The 19,682-nt window shown below is 41.0% G+C and overlaps 1 protein-coding gene across 1 annotated transcript in view; it reads left to right on the top strand.

Moving 5' to 3' along the window:
- RAP1A (RAP1A, member of RAS oncogene family) overlaps window positions 1-19,682 on the top strand; it is a 99,137-nt gene that overhangs the window by 46,163 nt on the left and 33,292 nt on the right. The window contains exon 2 of the mRNA XM_081009941.1: window positions 13,336-13,406. The gene's annotated coding sequence lies outside the window, so the exon portion shown is untranslated. The remainder of the gene's footprint in view (window positions 1-13,335; window positions 13,407-19,682) is intronic.

Here is a 19,682-nt window from a genome sequence, read left to right as displayed (position 1 = left end):
CTTGCATTGAATTCAGTAGACTAGCTTTGAGTAGAATTAATGAGAACTGCATTGTTTCTCATCTGAGTAAGATACTGATTGTACATTTGCAAGACAAATTAGAAGGATGGAACTTTAATGCAGCCAAATGCGTACAGGTTTTAAACAGAGTTGGACAATTAGAAAGTCCTCCATAGTCTCTGTACAGTGACGCCAATGGGATCTGGGCTTTTGCACACTCAGAACTGTGTGCTGGTGACTACTTGAAGATCACTAGTTGCAGGTAAGAAATCTGTCATTGGTAAATACCTTTCTCTAGCAGCTATCACTGGGTGAAGTCAGAATAGCCTTTTAGCTAGGTCCTGTTCCTGGCAAATTCTAAGTGAAATAATAATAGTAATAACAGTAAACTTTACTAAGAAGTGGCTTTTGGCCTTTACTTGTATGGCTGTATTATTGTGGCATATTGCTAATCCCTCTGTTAAGTGTTAATTTTATGAACTGACAGTATATTGCACAGCAAATGCATTTACTCAGTATGCACATCTAGGGTGAAATTAGAGATACACAAAATATACTTCCCCCTCCATATGTGGCCCCTGTAATGTCTTTTGAGCAAAATGATGAAGTGATACCTCTGCACTTTCCCCCCTGCCTCTATAAATGGCAACCCTTGAAATGGACCAGGGAAAGGGACATTCAGAGTGCAGTCATATATGGAGAGAGAGAGAGGCTGTGGGAATTTGTGGACAGAGTGCTAAACAAATTGCTTCGAACCCCTCTCAGCCACAAATGTTCAAATGCATAAATGTCTAAGTATTCCAAATCAAAATAATAATTCAAATACTTAACCAAAAGTTGCTTTTGGGGGGGAAGGGGAGAAATCGTTCGTGTAATTGGACCATTTCATCTGTTTGTCCATTTGGGCTATTTCCAACGCCCTAAATAACTTTTTTCAATGTTAGGAATTGTAGATCTACCCCCCTCCCCACCCCAAAATATAAATAAAGTACTATCATGACTGCTTTTGCATTCTTTCTTAGGCATATACATACTTAGCAACATTAGGACACCAGATCTCAAATCAATTGCTGTTTGTGAAATGTGAGCCCAGCAAGTTTGAACTTCAGAGCAACTCCAAAGCACACAACATAAAACTGTATCTTATCAAATTGCAACGTCAATAGAGGCCGGGGCTAGATGATTTTGCTCTGTTTCATAACAGTCACGTGTCTTTTGTAATGTCTAATCCCACCCCTTGTCAAGAGATAAAATACAAAACAAATTCTATTGTATTCTATCTTCTTAAAGAAGCACTTTGCTCCTCAGAAGTAATAAGGTGAGAATTACCTTTTATCCTCATCTGTGCACCATTGCACACATTGCAGGCAGTGTTAATTGGGCTGTCATGTCTATCTCTTCACTCTCTCCTCTCCCTAAGGTGGGAGCAACTTTCTGCCGGAATGGACAGTAACTTGTCTCTGTTCATTCTTATTTTTTCCCATTGTTGCATGACACCTGTGGTTCATGATGGATATTCCTGCAGTGGTGTAGTAGGGTGGACTTCAGCACTTTGCTCTCCGCTGTGGTGGGCCTTAAATGTGTTTTTTGCTCTGCTGCTTGGGATTTTCTACCTTCACTAGGAAAAGAAGCAAATAGAGCTAAAATGTAAATGTAAAGCATAGCCACACTTGCCCAGTAAAGTGTATATGTATAGTCCTTTATGTAAACTAACCTTGTGATATCTCTCTATCTATCTATCTATCTCCATCATTGCAAACTTGGTCTTTGAATCGTGCTAAAGCAGAACCACAGCATATCAAAGGAGCAAGCACTTTGCAAACTAGGGGAGGCTTAAAGAAGTGCAACATCTGATAGAAGGGAAAACATGATGATTCTACTCTAGAAGGGCAGATGATTGTAAAGAAAGAGAGCTGTCTGACTGCAGGGGTGAACGTACATATTAAAAGAGGCAGAGAACGGATGCATCCTCCTCTTTGGGCCCAGAATAACTGAATAGCAGAGGAGGAGCCGGCAATCCATTTAGGCTTTAATCTTGCAATGATGCGTGGGAAGAGAGAATAGTTGCCGTTTCCCTCTTTAAAATACATGTGGGGGCCTGATTCTTCTTCCCTTTGTCACTCGCATGTGTCTTAAAGGAGAAAGCTGATGCACTATACTTTTATTTTGGAATAGAATTCGCAGGGAGATGTTGCCCTGTAAGACAGTAATAACACTTACCCCATAATCTAAATTTATTTTTGTTATTCTGAACTTGGTAAAATTGCCAGAAAATGATAGTGAAAGGAAAATAACACCTGCAGATCTTTTAAGCAAATGGATTGAATAACTTCACACTGGCAGTGAAACGTTTAGAATCCCGCTTGAAGGGTTATCTGTGAATTGGTGCTTTGGAAGTCTTCACTAGCTCATGAGATGTGGTGGTAGAGTGAAATCCGGACATTTTTACCTTGATAGGAATGCCTGAAATATTTTACCAAATTAGCGTTGGTGTGAAAATATTAATTAATTAATTTAATGAAAAATACTGCTTAATGCCAAGATGGCGTCTGAGTGATGAATAAACATAAAAACCAATTATTATAATGCACAACAAAACAATTCCATCGAAACATTAAAATATAGACATCCATGATTAAAATATGCAGTAAAATGATCTCTTTTAACAGCTCAACAATTAAATAGTCACTTGAGTCTTGTTAATGGCTGGGGGGGACCCAGCCAGATGGGTTGGGTAGAAATAACAAATTATTATTATTATTATTATTATTATTATTATTATTATTAGTGCATTTTATGGCAAATGCCAAGCTACTTCCCACTTCAGGCAAAACTGGACATAATGGCAGCAGGCCAGTGTTTTCAAATGTGAACCGCATAGACAAATACGGAACTTCTGGTTTTACTCCCCAATCCTTCCTGCACGCCTGCTTACCTCCCTGCAATTCATCTCATCCCTCCCCAAATGCTTTCACCCAGCTAAGGTAGCTTCAGTACATGAGTTCAGCTAAGGAAACATTGCTTTTCGGTGTTTGGGGTGCTGGGGTGACGTTGGTGAGGTTGGTTGCTAGCAAGGAGGATTCTACACTCATCAGCTAGTCTCACACCTTTTGCTGTTAAAATTGGACCAACAGGCCCACTTTTTCTATATTGCTGGGATGGTTCCATGTTTTAGACACATTGAAGCAATTTATTAAATTTTGCAATAAAGATAAACATAATAAACAATGTAACATTGATCTTAACATATTTTCACATTTTCTTTGGACTTCCTCACATCTCCCGCTCCCATTTTCATCGTTGTAACATTTTGTCAGCAATTTATCATCTTATTTAAATTCTTATATCCCTTCTATGTTTCATAATCTTATAATTCTCAAAAGGAGCTAAATTTCACAGTCTTACTTATTTTCTTAAAAAACTTCTAAATTTAGTGGTGCTCAGTTATTTTGATCTAGCATCTTGTTTAGCATTCACTCAAATTACAATACTTTTGTAAATAGTTCTTAAATTTCTTCCAGTCCTCCTCAATCCTCTCTTCTCCCAGGTCACGGATTCTGCCGGTCATTTCAGCCAGTTCCATGTAGTCTATCAGTTGTATCTGCCATTCTTCCAGTGTGGGTAGATCTTGAGTTTTCCAATGTTTTGCGAGAAGTATCCTTGCTGCTGTTGTTGCATACATAAAGAATGTCTGGTCCTTCTTTGCCACCCCTTGGCCGACAATACCCAAAAGGAAAGCCTCTGGTTTCTTAGTGAAGGTATATTTAAATACCTTTTTTAGTTCATTATAAATCATTTCCCAGAACGCCTTCACTTTAGGGCAAGTCCACCAGAGGTGGAAGAACGTTCCCTCACACTCTTTGCATTTCCAACACTTATTATCAGACAGGTGGTAAATTTTGGCAAGTTTGACTGGGGTCATATACCATCTATAAATCATTTTCATTACATTTTCTTTCAGAGCGTTACATGCAGTAAATTTCAATCCATTGCTCCACAACCTCTCCCAGTCCTCAAACATGATATTATGCCCAATGTCCTGTGCCCACCTTATCATAGCCGATTTAACCGTTTCATCTTGTGTATTCCATTTCAACAGCAAGTTATACATCCTTGAAAGTACCTTAATCTTTGGTTCTAACAATTCTGTTTCTAATTTCGATTTCTCCACCTGGAACCCTAGTTTCTTATCATTTTTAAAAACTTCTTTAATCTGAGCGTAATGTAACCAATCTCGCACTTTGTCTTTCATTTTCTCCAAACTCTGCAATTTCCAATTGTCTCCATCCTTTTCTAGTATTTCCCAATATTTTGGCCATTTAGCCTCCATATTGGGTCTTTTTCGGGCCTTGGCTTCCAAAGGTGAAAGCCACCTTGGTGTTTTATTTTCCAGCAAGTCTTTATATTTTGTCCAGACATTAAACAATGATTTTCTGACAATATGGTTCTTAAAGGCCTTATTTGCTTTAACCTTGTCATACCATAAATATGCATGCCATCCAAAAGCATTGTTAAACCCTTCCAGATCCAACACATCAGTGTCCTCAAGAAGTAGCCAGTCTTTTAGCCAGCAGAACGCTGCGGCTTCATAATACAACTTTAAGTCTGGCAGGGCAAAGCCCCCTCTTTGTTTTGCATCAGTTAATATCTTAAACTTAATTCTGGGCTTTTTGCCCTGCCAGACAAACTTAGAAATGTCTCTCTGCCACTTCTGAAAGCACCCCGTTTTGTCCAAGACCTGAAGTGTTTGAAATAAAAACAACATCCTTGGCAATACATTCATCTTGATAGCAGCAATTCGGCCTAACAAAGAAAGTTTCAATTTTGACCAACTATCTAGGTCTCTCTTAATTTCTGTCCAGCATTTTTCATAATTGTCCTTAAATAGACTTAGATTTTTTGCTGTTATGTTTACCCCTAGGTATTTTACTTTTTTAACCACGTTAAGTTCCATCTCATTCTGAAACCGTTCTGACTCTGTATCCGTCAAATTTTTCCCCAAAACCTTAGTTTTCTGTTTATTTAATTTAAATCCAGCCACCCGACCAAAATCATTAATCAGTTGTAATACTCTTTTCGTACTGGGCTCTGGCTTCTGCAGGGTCAAAACCAGGTCATCTGCAAAAGCTTTTAATTTATATTGTTTCTGACCGACCTGAATTCCTTCCACCAACCGATCCTCTCTAATCATGTTTAATAGCACTTCCAGAACCGAAATAAATAACAAAGGGGAAATAGGGCAACCTTGTCGTGTCCCTTTTTCAATTTTAAACTCTTCTGTAACCACATTATTAACTATCAGTTTAGCTTTCTGTTCTGAATATATCGCCCCAATCCCATTCTCAAAACCCCGTCCCACTCCCATCTCTTTTAAATTTCCCATCATAAATTTCCAGGAAATATTGTCAAAGGCCTTCTCCGCGTCTATAAAAATTAGGACTGCTTTTGTATTTATGTCTGTTTGCAAAAGTTCCAAGATATCAATAATGTTCCTTGTGTTAGCAAACAGATGTCTTCCTGGGAGAAAGCCGGCCTGGTCCTTATGAATTACTTCATTTAAAACTTTTTTAAATCTAATTGCCAGAATGTCTGCAAATATTTTGTAATCCACATTTAAAAGAGAGATGGGACGGTAGTTCTTAAGTTGTGTCTTTTCAGCTTCCGACTTTGGTATTAATGTGATAAACGCTTCTTTCCACGACTCCGGTGCCCTCTTCCCCTCCATAATTTCATTGCTGACCTCCATCAAAGGTTGTATCAAATAGTCTTTTAATGTCTTATAGTACTTGGAGGTCAGCCCATCTGGTCCTGGAGATTTGCCAAGTTGCATGTTCTGGATAGCTTGTTCAATCTCTTGTCGTGTTATTTTAGAATTCAGGATTATCCTATTTTCTTGTGACAATTTAGATAGTCCGTTTTTTACCAAAAATTGTTTAATCTCAACATCATCTTGCGGCCCTTGGGTATATAATTTTTTGAAGTATCTCTGGAAACACTTTCTAATGTCCACTGGATTCTGGATGTTTTTTCCATCAACCTCTAAGTTTGTAACAGTATTTAATCTTTGTCTTCTCTTCAACTGCCAAGCTAGCAGTTTTCCACATTTATTCGCCGACTCAAACGTTTTTTGTTTCATTAATTTAACCTTCCATTCAATTTCCTGATTTATCAATTTAGAATATTGTGTTTGATAAAGTTTAATTTCTCTCAGAGTTGGCTGTGACTTCGGATTCACTCTTAATTTCTTCTCTAATTCTTTTATTTTTTCCAAGATCTTATCTTTTTTCTCATTTTGTGTTCTTTTCTTTACTGCATTCTGTTGTATCAAGAATCCCCTCATTACAGCTTTACTTGCGTCCCAGATTATTCTTTTTTCCACCATGTTATTCATATTTATCTCAAAATAGTCCTTCAGAACTTTTTGGGCCTTCTTGGTAATTTCCTGATCTCTAAACAAATTGTCATTCATCTTCCATCTAAAGGATCCAGTTGGTAATAATGTCATATCCATCTTTACTGCATTATGGTCGGAGCAGGTCTTTGGGCAGATTTCCACTTTTCTGACCTTAGGTGCCAGGCCTCTGGAAATCCATATTTGGTCGATTCTTGTCCAGGTCAGTTGGGCTTCAGAAAAGAATGTTCCCTCTCTTCCTAGCGGGTTCTTTGTCCTCCAAATGTCAATCAAATCCATATTGTCAGTCATTTCAAAAAAGGTTTTAGGTAGTCTGCCGTCTTTTGTAACATTTTGACTTTGTGACTTGTCCATGTTAGTTGATACGACCCCATTCATATCTCCCATCATTATGATGTTGTTATAATCTAGGTAGTCCAGCATTGTCTCCTGCAACTTCTTATAAAATTCCGATTTCCCTTCATTAGGTGCATAGATTCCTAATATCAGCAGTTTCTCACCTTGATGTTGTATCTCAATAGCCAAAATTCTTCCATGTTCATCTTTAAATAGGAATTTAGGTGACAGGCTCTCTTTTGCATATATCACCACACCTCTCTTCTTAACTTTGTCGGACGATACAAATTCCTGGCCCAATCTTTTATTTATTAACACTTTTCTGTGGAGCCTCGTCACATGTGTTTCTTGTAAACAAATAATGTCCAATTGTTCTTTTTTTAATATATGAAATATTTTCTTCCTTTTTTCCGGAATGTTACAACCATTAATATTCCAGCTCAACAGTTGCAGAGACATCCTGAACTATCTGGTTATTTTTCAAGGGGTGGTATCTTCTCAGGGTCTTCAGGTTCCACAGATGCTGATGTTGGTACTGGCGTTGCCTCAGGCCCAGAAGGTAGTTCAATTCCTTTTTGAAGGTCTTCTCCGTGTGTAGACAAGAATTTATCTCTCTCTTCCAGTGTTCTCACTTTGACCTTTCTCCCTCTAAAGGTAAAAGATATTCCTTGGGGAAATTCCCACCTGAATGGAATTGCGTTGCTCCTTAGTAGTTTAACAAGTTCAGAATAGGCGGCTCTAAGATCAAGCAGTAGTCTTGGGATATCTTTATAAATTTCAATTCTTCTATCCAACACCTCCAGTGATTTTACAAAGTGTAGTCCCAAAATCTTATCCCTTTCCTCCTTTGATCTCAATGTTATCAAACAGTCTCTGGGCCTCTCCTTCTTTATAAATCTTCCAAGTCTGAAAGCTGACACAATTTTAAAGTCCTTTTCTTCCAGGTTCCAGAACTTGGAGAATTCTTTGGTCAAAAACTCAGTTAGATGTCCTTCTTCTGCCTCTTGTAGTGATCTAATCCTTAAGTTGTTCTCACGGTTTCGCAGTTCTATCATCGAGAGATAAATCTGATGTTCCCCGACTTGTTTAGTGAGTGGTCTTACCTCTTGCTCTAAATTTTCAAATCTTTGTCTGGTGTCCTCAGTCAATTTCCGATTTTCTGCTGAGGCCTCCGTTAACTGTCCAATTGCTTGTGCATTCTGTACCACTTGTGTGGTTAATTTATTTAGACATTCTGTGTTTTTATCAATCTTTGCTGATTGCGCATCTGCTTTCTTGTCCAAAGCTTCCAATTTTTCAAAAATTTTGTCTAGTACAGAAACAGATGCTCCTGAGGCCATATCTTCCAGTTGTAACTGCTCTGCTTCGCCCTCTCCCTCCACTTCTGAGGGCAAAGTAGGCACAGATGATCTGCGTGTCTGTGAGGCTGAGGTTAGAGTTGTTAGAGTTGTTTGTTTAGCTCTCCCTCTTTTTCTTGTGCCACTCATTCCAACGTTATCTGTCAGTCAAGGTCACACTGAGTTGTTCCCATGGGAATGGAAAGGCCCAGAGCAAGCAAACAGCAAGGGAATCGAAAGTAAAAAGTGCATGTAAAATCACTGTTATAATCCAATCCTCTAGAGGGAGCTTAATCTGTCTTTCAGAGTCTAATTTAATGTCCAAGAACCTTCAAATACAAATGTTTAGCAGAGTTTATAAATGGTCACTTTGTTGCAGACAGTGCTTATTTATCTCCAAAAAGAATGTTTCAAATTTAAAAGGTCTCAATACCCTCAGATTGTTTCAAGTTCCAATATACAGTATCCAAATCTGCAGTGCTGACAGCTCCCTTAGTACTCAGGCAGCTCCTGACTCTGGGTTTCACCTTCTAATTTGTAATCCAATAAGAGGAGGAAAGTCAAGTGCAAGTAAAAATCCCAAATCTTTAACTTAAAGTCTTTACTTTAAGATGCAAGTTCAATAGATGCTTGGATCTGTAAAACTTAGAGTCTCTTTCTTTCAGCCTCCACTCCTCCAGCTGATTGCTTTTTTTTCAAGTTCAATGGCTGCGGAAGACGGACTTCCTGCTTCCACGTCTCTCCACTCTCAGCCAAGTTCAAGCCAATTTAGGTTTCCCTTTTAAAGTCTCAAATTCAAGTGATTCAGTCTTTTACTCACAAGTTAGTTGCTTTTTCGTCCGGATCCGTAATTTAGCAGGAAAAGGGATCAGCGCTCACCGACAGTAGCAGCGCGGCTTCGCTCCTCAGGCTGTGAAACAGCTCACAGCGCCGCAACCCCCCTCCGTGCTCCGGAGCCCCTTACGGGGTTCCTTCTGCACTTGGAGGGTCGCTCTAGGCGCCCACCGAGCCTCAAGACCCCAGGCTCTTGCCGCCTGGGGTTTTCCAGAGTGGGTCTCCGCTTCGCCGTAGCGGACGACCCGTTGCCTGCGGAGCCTCCTCTCCCGTTCAGAAGAGGACCGCCATTGCCGTTCGCGCCGCCCCCGGAAGTCCATGTTTTAGACACATTGAACTGGTGCCGTAACTTCTAGTTTGGCCTTCAAAGCACTAGGCCTGCCATCTGTTAAACCAGGTATGGAGAACTTGTGAATTTCCACGTGTTGTTGGACCACAGCTCTCATCATCCCTGACCATCCTGGCAGGAGGTAGCAGGAGTCCAGTAATAACTGGAGCCCCACAGCCCCCCCATCCCTGCATTAGACAGTTTGGATTGTCCCATGAGACTTCAGTGCACAGTAAGGCTGTGTAAAAGAGTTTTAATTGTTAATTCGAAAGGACTATGCTATGTTCTCTGAACTGCTGAGGAAAACACTGGTAGAAACTGATTTTTTCCTTTTTGTTATCTTTTTTGCAAGCTTATTTGCCCTATTGTTTTGCTGCCTAAAATCACTTTGCTAAACCCCCAAACACTTAATTTTAATATAAATGTGCTTTTTATTGCATCCAGTACTGTAAGAGAGAGGGGACACTAGGCCTTGCAACCTTCACAAGTTTCGTAGAACTGTTTATCCATCAGCTCCTACACTTTCTAAAGAGGTTCAAAATATTTCCTACCAAATTTTGAGAGCTACATAAAGCAGGTAAAATGTAGGCAAAATGTTTTCATATATATCGTCTCTTCTACCTGACTTTCTATGGCTTTGAGCACCTGAATCACCCTTTTCAAAATTGGCAGGAATCTGAGCTGCCTTTCTCTCACACTTTGTAAACAACCAAAATAGCAAACCCGAGGAAAACCTTGAAATAAATATGTCGAGATTCCTGAAAGAAAAAGAGACTTTTAAATACCATTACAGTGGTACCATGGTTTAAGAACAGCTTAGTTTATGAACAACTTGGATTAAGAACGCTGCAAACCGGGAAGTAGGTGTTTTGGTTTGTGAACTTTGCCTTGGAATAAGAACATGTTCCGCTTCCTGTTGAGTGTGTTCCATTTGTAAATTGAGTCCCCTGCTGTTATGGGAAAGCACACCTTGGTTTAAGAACGCTTTGGTTTAAGAACGGACTTTTGGAACGGATTAAGTTCGTAAACCAAGATACCACTGTAGTCTGTTTTTCTACTACATTTTGTATATCACCTGTCCTCCAAAGAATTCATGGCATACAAATTCCCCCACTTTCTCCGGTATTTTCTCCTAACAACAGCTCTCTGAAATAGGTTGGGCTGAGAGATGGAGCCTGGCCCAAAGTCACCCATTGAGCTTCGTGGATGAATGAGGATTTGAATCTTGGTCTTCCAGGTCTTAGTCTGACACTTGACCCACACTGGCTGTCTAGTTGACATTATTAGACCTTCAAATGGGGGTTTCTCTACTAATGACCTTGGTGTACATTATAGTTGTAATAGTACATAATAGTTTTAGCTTATGTTTAATGTAGTGGCAAACCTTGGTCTACCCAGGATTTTTACAGTCAAGGCACCGCTGTTCCCAAGCTGTTTCTTTCAGTGGGACGTGCATATTTTAGGCCATTGGCTTACAGCCTGAGTACATGGAATGATGCTTATGTGTAGCTCTTGGCCATGTCTTGTATACTTGGAATTTAATTCTATTTCAAAAATAGAAAACATACCAAAGAAGGATCCTTTTTAAGTACATTGATTTGTTGGATGTGGTGAGATAGTGTGTCTTATTGCTAAGTACTAATTCCCCTTTCTTCTACGTGTACAGTAGTCTCTGCACAAGAGTAACTTGGTTTCTGATGGTGTGTGGTGGGGGGGGGGGAAGGATGGACTTAGAGTCAAACAAGCTTGATGGAATTTGTTGCAAAATGCAATACAAAGCATAGCTGCTTCTTCTTCTTCCCCAAAGGAGCTCTTCTAGACTGTATCCTTAGATAATCGAGGAGCCCATTGGCACTGTGAAATGCAATTATTCTGTGCCTTACATTTTTGCTAGTGACAAACATTTGCTGCTTATCTGAGCAGAATGAATGGCACCAGGCTGACCTGCACACTGGAATTGCTAGCAAGGTGAAGTCAGTAAATTTTGAGGCAAGGCTGTTATGCTTTACCAAAGGTGACAAAGCCCTTCCTTCTTCTCACAAGTAATAGCAGAGAGAGAGACATGGAAAACAGGACAGGGAGTGATAATCAAACCTGCCCCCATGCTTACTGTAATACTCCATATGACTGATTATCCAAACACCGTCTGTTTCATCTCTTGTCACCTTCTCTTGTTCTGTGGCCATGCCATATTTGCATGGCACCCCACACACTGTTAAGTGTTTCACAGCTAACACTGAGCAGATCCCTATAGAACAGGGACATGGTCTTTGTGCCTGTATATTCAGGTAACCTTTAGGGCCTGGCCTGCTTTTGGAAGTGCCACATTCAACTCCAGAAATTGCCCAGAGAAGGAATTGTTGTATTTTCAATAGAACAAGTTCTGGTGAGTGGTCTGTAGTCCTTCCTGTTTTGCCCAAGACAAAGCCAGTTGGCCTGTGGCTGCCTGAGACAAAAGCCCACTTGGGATGATCTCTCTCTTCCCCAACCTTGTCCCTGAAAGACTCCCTTGGGCCTGAAGCCAGGCCCTTCACAGTTCCTCTAATGGGCTGTCATCTCTCAATGGAGACATTCTGTGCTGGCTTTCAGGCTGTGTGTAAAACCTACTAATTTTAGCTCATAAGCGCTTCAGTGATCTCGTGGACTAAGAAAGAATGCTAAAACACTAGTTACCTCTTTGTCTCTGCGCAGGAGAATATGATCCGTTGCTTTTAAAATGGGAGATGGTTTTAGAAGCAAGCAAATAATTAGCCAATTGTCTGGAGAGAAATCTTTCTCGCAAGACTTCACTTATAATGCACAGACTACAATAAAGATATATTTTGCAACTGAGATAACTGTTGAAGAAAGCTGGAAGCAAAGGCTATACCAAGAAAAAAAGAACATGGCAATAAATGACACAGCTGTGTCCCCTTTTACTCCAAAAAGACTTTTAAACATTAGTGAAGCTATTTAAGTATTAGGGAAACTGTGGGACAGTACTGCATGAACCACACTGCTGTAATTCCAAGCATCACAAGGGAATTTGTATAAAAGGTACTGCTTGGTACCTTATGTCCCCTCAACAGAAATAACTACGTAGTATATCCTTTGTGTAAGCAGGGTATTCCATGTAAAGGCACGTGACTGCAAGCTTGTACTGTAGCTTTGCTTTAATGAGAAGTTGCATTGAGCTGTTGTAGAGCCTCAGGAAGTTTTGCTTTTTTATGAGTCCTCTATTGGCTTTTTCTTTAGGTTGTGTGTGTTAATAGCTAGTTTTTCTAGGGGAGGGGGAGGGAGCAAACTAGTGATTGAGTGTCATAATATTTTCTATAGCCCTTGTAGGTCCCCACAAAGCAATAGTAGATAACGTAAAAGTACAAATGCTTCAAAAATGCTTAGGGAATTAATAGAAAATTCATCAAACTGCTCATGCAAAAGTTCTCTTTTCTAGTACTAGCCATTCAGTTTAGCACGGCAGTTTTTCGACAATGCTGGGTTGTTCAGCAGTTAGCATAATATAATGTAAGAATGTACAGTGGGAGGCTCCTATGGTTAGCATTAAATTGTTTAAGCTAACTATGCCATTATTTTGCTTCATAAACTTAGGAAGTGTGGTGTGTTTGTGAGGAGAAAACTAGACTTGGGCGTTGGGTACCACAATTTTATAGGCTGGAGAATGTTGAGCCTGCAAATATTCTGATGATCGTAGTTCATGTTCAGGGCACACAGAGGCATTTTGTCATGAAATTATATAGTGTTATTGCCCTTTTGAATCTTGTCGATTCAGTTTGTATTACTTCAGACTTTTGTAAACTTTTGTTTGCTGGGTTTTATAAGGTCACACAAATGCGAGATTCCAAAATTTACATTCACTTGAAATGTTCCAGATAGCCTGACTTGTTAATAGATGAATTCATCTTTCCGCAATCATGTGCGCTCAGTACTGGGAAGCATTACTTCATTGAATGGGGAGAAGAGAGAAGTGTCTTTAAAGTTTGTTGAGTAAGGCTTGGCAGGCAAACCCTGTAAAATAAGAATTTGATCTTGCATATTCTGTTTTTAAATTGGTTAAAAGTAATTAATTGCAGTTTTCTTTTCTTTTTTAGTCCCTTGGAGGGAGATTGGGAAGACCTCTAGCAGGTGCTGTCAATACTGATGAGAGATCTTATATGCCAAGGTATGGAGTGTTTTGTTTTGTTTTTAAATAATAATAATAATATCTACATCTGCTCTGACCGGAGGTGTCTTGAATTGAACCTGTGACTTCTGCATGCAGGGCATGGTCTCTGTCTTTGACTATGAAACCTCTCAAATTATGACATTGCATGCATTGAGGAAGCAAGAGAGAGCCCCATGCATTTCAAAATTTCTGTTCTCTCCACCCCCTGCAGTATGTTTTTAAACAATGTACTTTCTGCCATTATCAAAAGTTAACACAAACTATCCTTCCACAAAAGCATTACCACAACATCCCGTTCTTTGCTTAGATTGTTGCTATGCCTCAAGGTTTTCAATATTTTGACATCCTCCTGTTTAAATGTGGGTGGGCGGAATGGATATTTCCTGATGTTTGAACACATCAGCTTGCATCCTCTGCATATTTGGGTGCACTTTTGCATCTAACACAGCTTATTCCTAAATTAACAGTGAGTGAAAGGTCAAGAATATGGGCACAGGCAAATCAAATTGCCTTTACGCAGTTCATACTACATTATGCATGTACCCAAGTATGAGGATGGCAGGGGAAAGAATTTCAGGGTGTCCCTTGGGGTGTCCAGTGGCACCGAGGTGGGATTTTCTTTTGACAGTCTGCCAGGCCACTCCACTGGGTCCAGACTGGCATTGCCCAACCCTCTGGGCCAATCCCATGAATTCCTCCAGTTTGCTGCCCTTGTCCCATTCCTCCTACCCCTCTGACCAGTCCCACCAAGATGTATCCACAGGAGTCATGACACTTACAGCAAGGGTGAGTAGTCTTCAGGCTTGTTGAATCATGTGTGTGTGTTTTATTAGAACCCCAGGATTTACCAGCCAGGTACAAAAGACACACGTTAAAAAAATAATGAGCAGGGAATTTCTGAGTGCTTTCTGAGCCTAGGAATTTCATTTTTTGTACCAGAACTGAAATGAGTTCACTATCCTTTCAAAAAAATAGCCCACTTCTGGTTTGCTTCTGAATATAAAATTAAATTTCAACCTCTTAATTTAAGTGGAAAAAGTTTACTTTGTGATAGTTATCGTTAAGCAGCTGGAAGTTCAAAACCCTGGCAGGATCTACTGCGGACCACCTAGAGCTCTACCAATGCATCCCTGTCTTACTCCTTTAGCCTTTCTTGGATGCACCATTTATTATATCACTTTAAAGACTTCTCTGCAAACACTCTGCAGAAAATCACTGCCCCATTTTGTGCCTGTTGAACTGAGAGTTGAAAGTGGATTGTAGAAGGCCATCCATGGGTCAGTCAGAATTTGAACCCAGGTCTCCCTGATCAGTTAAACAATATTTTTTCTGGACCATGGTGGCTCTTGCTAACTAGTCCATTACTGAAGTTTGAGTGCTAGCGCTTTCAGCACATCCACCCATCTTTTTCTGCATATATTTATTTAATATAAAACAAGTATCACTGACCTATATCCCAAGGCTGGCAATTGACTGAGTGCTCTGAGGATGTTTGGAGTTATTCAACTACTACATAATTATAATGTACAGGGTCAGTAATACAATGCATTTCGGTTTGGCCAGGTTTTTCCAGCTTAAATATTCGTGGCAGGTCTTTGCATTTACAGAAAGTGTTCTGAATTCACCTATCAGGATTAAATTCATCTGTTCATCTGTCAGTAAGCAATATGTAGTTCCTCAATAGAGTTTGTCACATTTAATCTAAGCGATAAATAAACTTGCATCCTCACCTCCAACTCATGATAGTTTTATGAGCTGTGCAATCCATCTAAAATGAGGTTGTTTAAAACTGCCAGGTATCCGCTGACTAACCAATAAGAGGCATGATGTAACCAGCAAGAGATAAAAGTCTTTTATTAAATGAGAGACCTTGCTCCTGTATTTTCTACAATATGAATGAGCAAATTTTACTGCCTGACCTGTGACTACTCCTAGGTTGATATGGTTATCCCTGGCTCCTGGTTTGTTACGCAAATCATATAACATTTCAAATGATAGTCTGGCAAGAACACCATGGCTAGGTTTGGATGAGCATATATTGACTTCTTAAGCTTGTGTGTGTCTGTGTGCATGCACCCTTCCCTTCCCATTGTGCTGCAGTTAATTCCAGACATTTTCAGTTAACCATAGTTTCCCACCACAATCACAAAACTAAGGTTACAAGGTTTGGAACAAGCTAGGATCTTAATCAACTTCAAACTGTTTAATGTCCTATCTATTTCTGAACCTGTTAACCATAGTTCCCTGGGGCAGACATAATGGGAAGCTATGGTTAATTAATTGCTATGCTTAACTGAAGACTTCCCAGCTTATTGCAGCCCACAAATAAGGGAAGGGGTGGCATAAGGTGAGAGGCTTACACACATCTTAGCTTATTAAGCTGAGACATGAGAATCTGGATACAGTCTGCAAGGATCCATTTAGATAACATACCAAGCCATGGTTTGTGCCAAGCATGGCTTGAGCTTCCAAAATATGCAAGTGCAAACAGTGCTTCTCTGCTTTCTTTTTCCATCAGTTCAGCACTTCAGTCTCTAAGTGCAGTAATTCATTAAGGAGGAGGAACAATCATAACTGTAGTTTGTCAATTTAGATATCATGTTCTACCATGGTTAGCACAAAACATGGTTCCTAATTCTAGCTCGCTGGTTCATTTTATACTATAGTTTGTCAGTTTTAAGCATCACACCATCAAACTATGGCTAAGTATTCTTAACCATGAAGCCTATGGCAGTAGTCTTGAGCCTATGGCAGTAGTCTTTAGGGCAGGGGGCGGCAAACTATGGTCCGCGGGCCGGATCCGGCCCAATTGCCCTCAGGATCCGGCCCGCGGACAGTCCGTGGATTGTGGGGATTCTGTTCATTAATTTTTTTCTGTGCCATTTTTTGGAGGCGCCATTTCCCTCCCTCTCCCTCTCACACACTGCAGTGCCTCCTCCCTCCCTCCTCCTGGCTTCTCCCTGCCCTTTGTAGAGGAGGAAGGGAGCTGGGCTGAGCTGGCTGAGTACCACTTTGGGCAGCGCCTCTCCAGAGCCAGCCAGCCCTTTGGGGCAGCTCGTCTCACCATTGCTGCCGCTGACAGCCTCTGCCACTCGCAAGAGCAGGCACAGGAGCCGCAGTTGGCAGAGTGCAGTGCAACGCCTCTCCAAAAGGGCTGGTTGGGTCCGGAAAGACGCAGCACTGTGCTCTGCCAACCACGGCTCCTGTGCCTGCCCTTGCAAGCGGCAGAGGCTGTTGGCTGCAGAGGGATGAGCGGCCTGAAAGCAAGGGCAGGCACAGGAGCCGTGGTTGGCAGAGTGCAGCGCCTCTCTGGAGCCAGCCCGCACTTGCGCGGGGAGCACCATAGGTAGGCAGGGGGAGGGGAGAGAGGGGGAGAGAGAGAAGTCCCCTCCGCCGCATGTGTGCATGCAGTCCAGCCCGCCACAAGGTCTGGGGGACAGTGAACTGGCCCCCTCCCAAAAATGTTTGCTGACCCCTGCTATAGTGTGTGGGTGTGGGTATGGGTGTGTGTGTCTGTCCACATCCTATATTTCACAGTCCATATTCTGAATAAATGGGTACTGCTTTATGTATCTCATATACAGTTAATCCTAAATCAGAGTAATATACTGTTCTGGGTGAAAGAAGGCCCCAGACAGATGTGCAAAAATTAAGGCAGCCATGTGCATATATCTATGTCTCTAAGATAAGCTGAAAGGGTTAGGGTCACAGCTTAATATAGATTTCATTATTTGATTGCATTGTTTTTTTAAAAAAGTTGCCTGTAGAAAAGTGTGTGAATAAATTGAACCTTATTTTCTATTTTTCTTTAAATTTTTAGCTTCTCTTAAAGCTTGAACATAATGCTTCTTTTCTGGTGTTACCAATTTCGGTACTTTCCAAAATTACAACTTCCCCTCTTCTCAGTACAAAACAGCTGTCTTGTAAAATGAAGAAAGTGAATTTTGCTGCTTAGGGAAATTTTCAAGTAGAAGACAAGATGCAAATAATGATGACTGAAGTGCTTTGCCACCTTTAGTGTGCAAATACGGTTGCTTATTTGTGTACATCCATCCAGGGCAGCTGTACAGGAAAAGGCACTGAATACTAACTGTGAGAGTTTTCATTGTTGTAAAGTTATAGGCATCTCTTGCTTCTAAACCAACAGTCACCAGGGATGTCGCAGCAAGAGACACCAGCGATTCTTCACTCTTCACCAGTCTGACTCATCTCTGCCTCTTGACTCCCTCCTTCCATGCTTAAGCTTTTGCCTCTGATTCTGGATTTCTGCCACAGACTCTCCCAGCTTACTAAGCCCTGTTACCCCTTCAGCTTCTCCTTCTCAGTCTTTTCCCTCTTTTCCCCTGTGACTACTGATTGTTGTCCCACCACCACACCCTGACCTCTGAGCCTTCTTCCGTTGCTGGTTCCCCAGCGGATTCCAGCCACCATTCCTCTGCATCCAACCAGTCTATGACAATAGGATTGCAGTCTCAGTTTTACTGCCTGTCATGTGATACCAGCATGAAATCTAGAAATTTTTACTATATAGAGTGGGAGGCATTTTTGAGATGCTCAGCATGTTGTCTAGAATTGTATTCTACCCCATAAGTGAGAGAGCCTAGTTGTTCTGCCTTATGCTTTTATTGATCATTGCAGATTGGTCTATCATTTCTCATAACTTTTTTTCCCTGCACTTAATGTGTTTATATTGGACTCTGGTGTGTGTAGCGAATTGTAACACACTTCCCGCAGCCCCCCAATCAAATCCTGGCTTGAGAAACTAGATACACACCAACTGTGTGCAGCTACACACAACTCCTGTGTACCGCATCACACCTCTCTCTGTGGAAGTGGGTCAAGCAAACCAGAAAGCTGCAGTCAACCATAGCTTCCTGGAAACTTTGGTTAGCAGCTTCCAAACTGGCCAGGTTTTGAAAGAAAGCTTTCAATCCTGGGTTAAAGTTGGCTTGCCAAATGTTCCATGCCAATGCTTGGAAGCCATTAGCAATAGTTTCCAGTTTGCACATGACAGGAAGCTATGGCTAACTCTGGCTTTCTGGTTTGTTTCACTGCTTGTGCATGCGGAAGAATGCAAGCAGCAGCAATGAGGCTGTATACAGGTGCATGCAGTCCATGAATATCCAAGTTTATTAAGTCAGGATCTGACTGTGCAAACATGGCCAGGGTATTGAATGCATTGTCATCCTAAAGTACAAATGACAAACCTGTGACCCTCTTGATATTGTTGGACAATATTGCCAGCATGGACAATGATCAGTGATGATGGCGGCTGGAGTTCAACAACAAATGTAGGGTTACAGGTTCCCCACCCTTGCTGTAGAGTCTTGGTTCATTTACAACGGAAGAGGAATCTCTTAACATGTTGCAAACAAATTGATCAGTATTTTTGTTAGTCTTTAAGATACCACAAGACTTCTCCTACAGACTACCTTGACTACCCCTCAGGACATTTTCGTGCCATAGTTTTCTACTCTGTAAACACTTGTAACTTTCAAGTTCTTTAGGGCTTTGCAACTGAAAAAGCACTTTGCTGTTTTGGTGTCCTTCCTTAGCAATTTTTTTCCTCCTTCCGAATTGCCAAGCCCTTTGACCCTTTGTCCACATAACTCTAATATTTCCTGTTTAGATAGTGTTATGTAGTTATACTGATTTATGGGAACTACTCTGAGCCCTCTGAGATATAACGAGGTGCAGATCCTGTATTACAGCTTTTCCCAAAAGTATACATTCAAGTATTCTGCTGCTATTGGGAAAGGAGAGACATTGGATAAAGAGAAAGCTACGCTTTGCTACCCTCCCTGAAAAGTTCCACAGGCAAGGCCTGAAAGTTTTCTCTGACGTACATGATGGAAATCGTTAGATGATGAGACCTTAAATATTGGAGCTTTGTCCCATATATAAACCCTATGCTAATGTGGTCCAGCTAGACCTGGGAAGCATTTGCAGTTGGGTGCCGGAGGCTCTCCTGAGAGTAAACAAGAGAAGGGGCAGCCAGCCTTATGGGACTCAGAAAAACCTTCTAAAACCAGTGGGATGATGCTGTGGAGTGCCTTGGCCTGGCCTCTGGCAGTTCTGCCTGAATACTATGGATATGCTTGAGCATTCTGCACCTGCTCTTGTAATGATGTTTGTCATTCCTGCCAAAAGCATTATGGCAATTACCTGATTAAACTTCCCAACATCCCTATGAGGAAATGAGGCCAGGTGCTGGCATTTTACACATGGGGAGAATGAAGCTGAGAGCTGTGACTGCATAAGAAGTGCTCAACT

Source organism: Podarcis pityusensis (assembly GCF_964106645.2).
Source record: "Podarcis pityusensis genome assembly, chromosome: 6".
NCBI lineage: Eukaryota > Metazoa > Chordata > Lepidosauria > Squamata > Lacertidae > Podarcis > Podarcis pityusensis.
The sequence above is the reverse complement of the archived record's forward strand: the minus strand, read 5'-3'. Positions and strand labels throughout refer to the sequence as shown.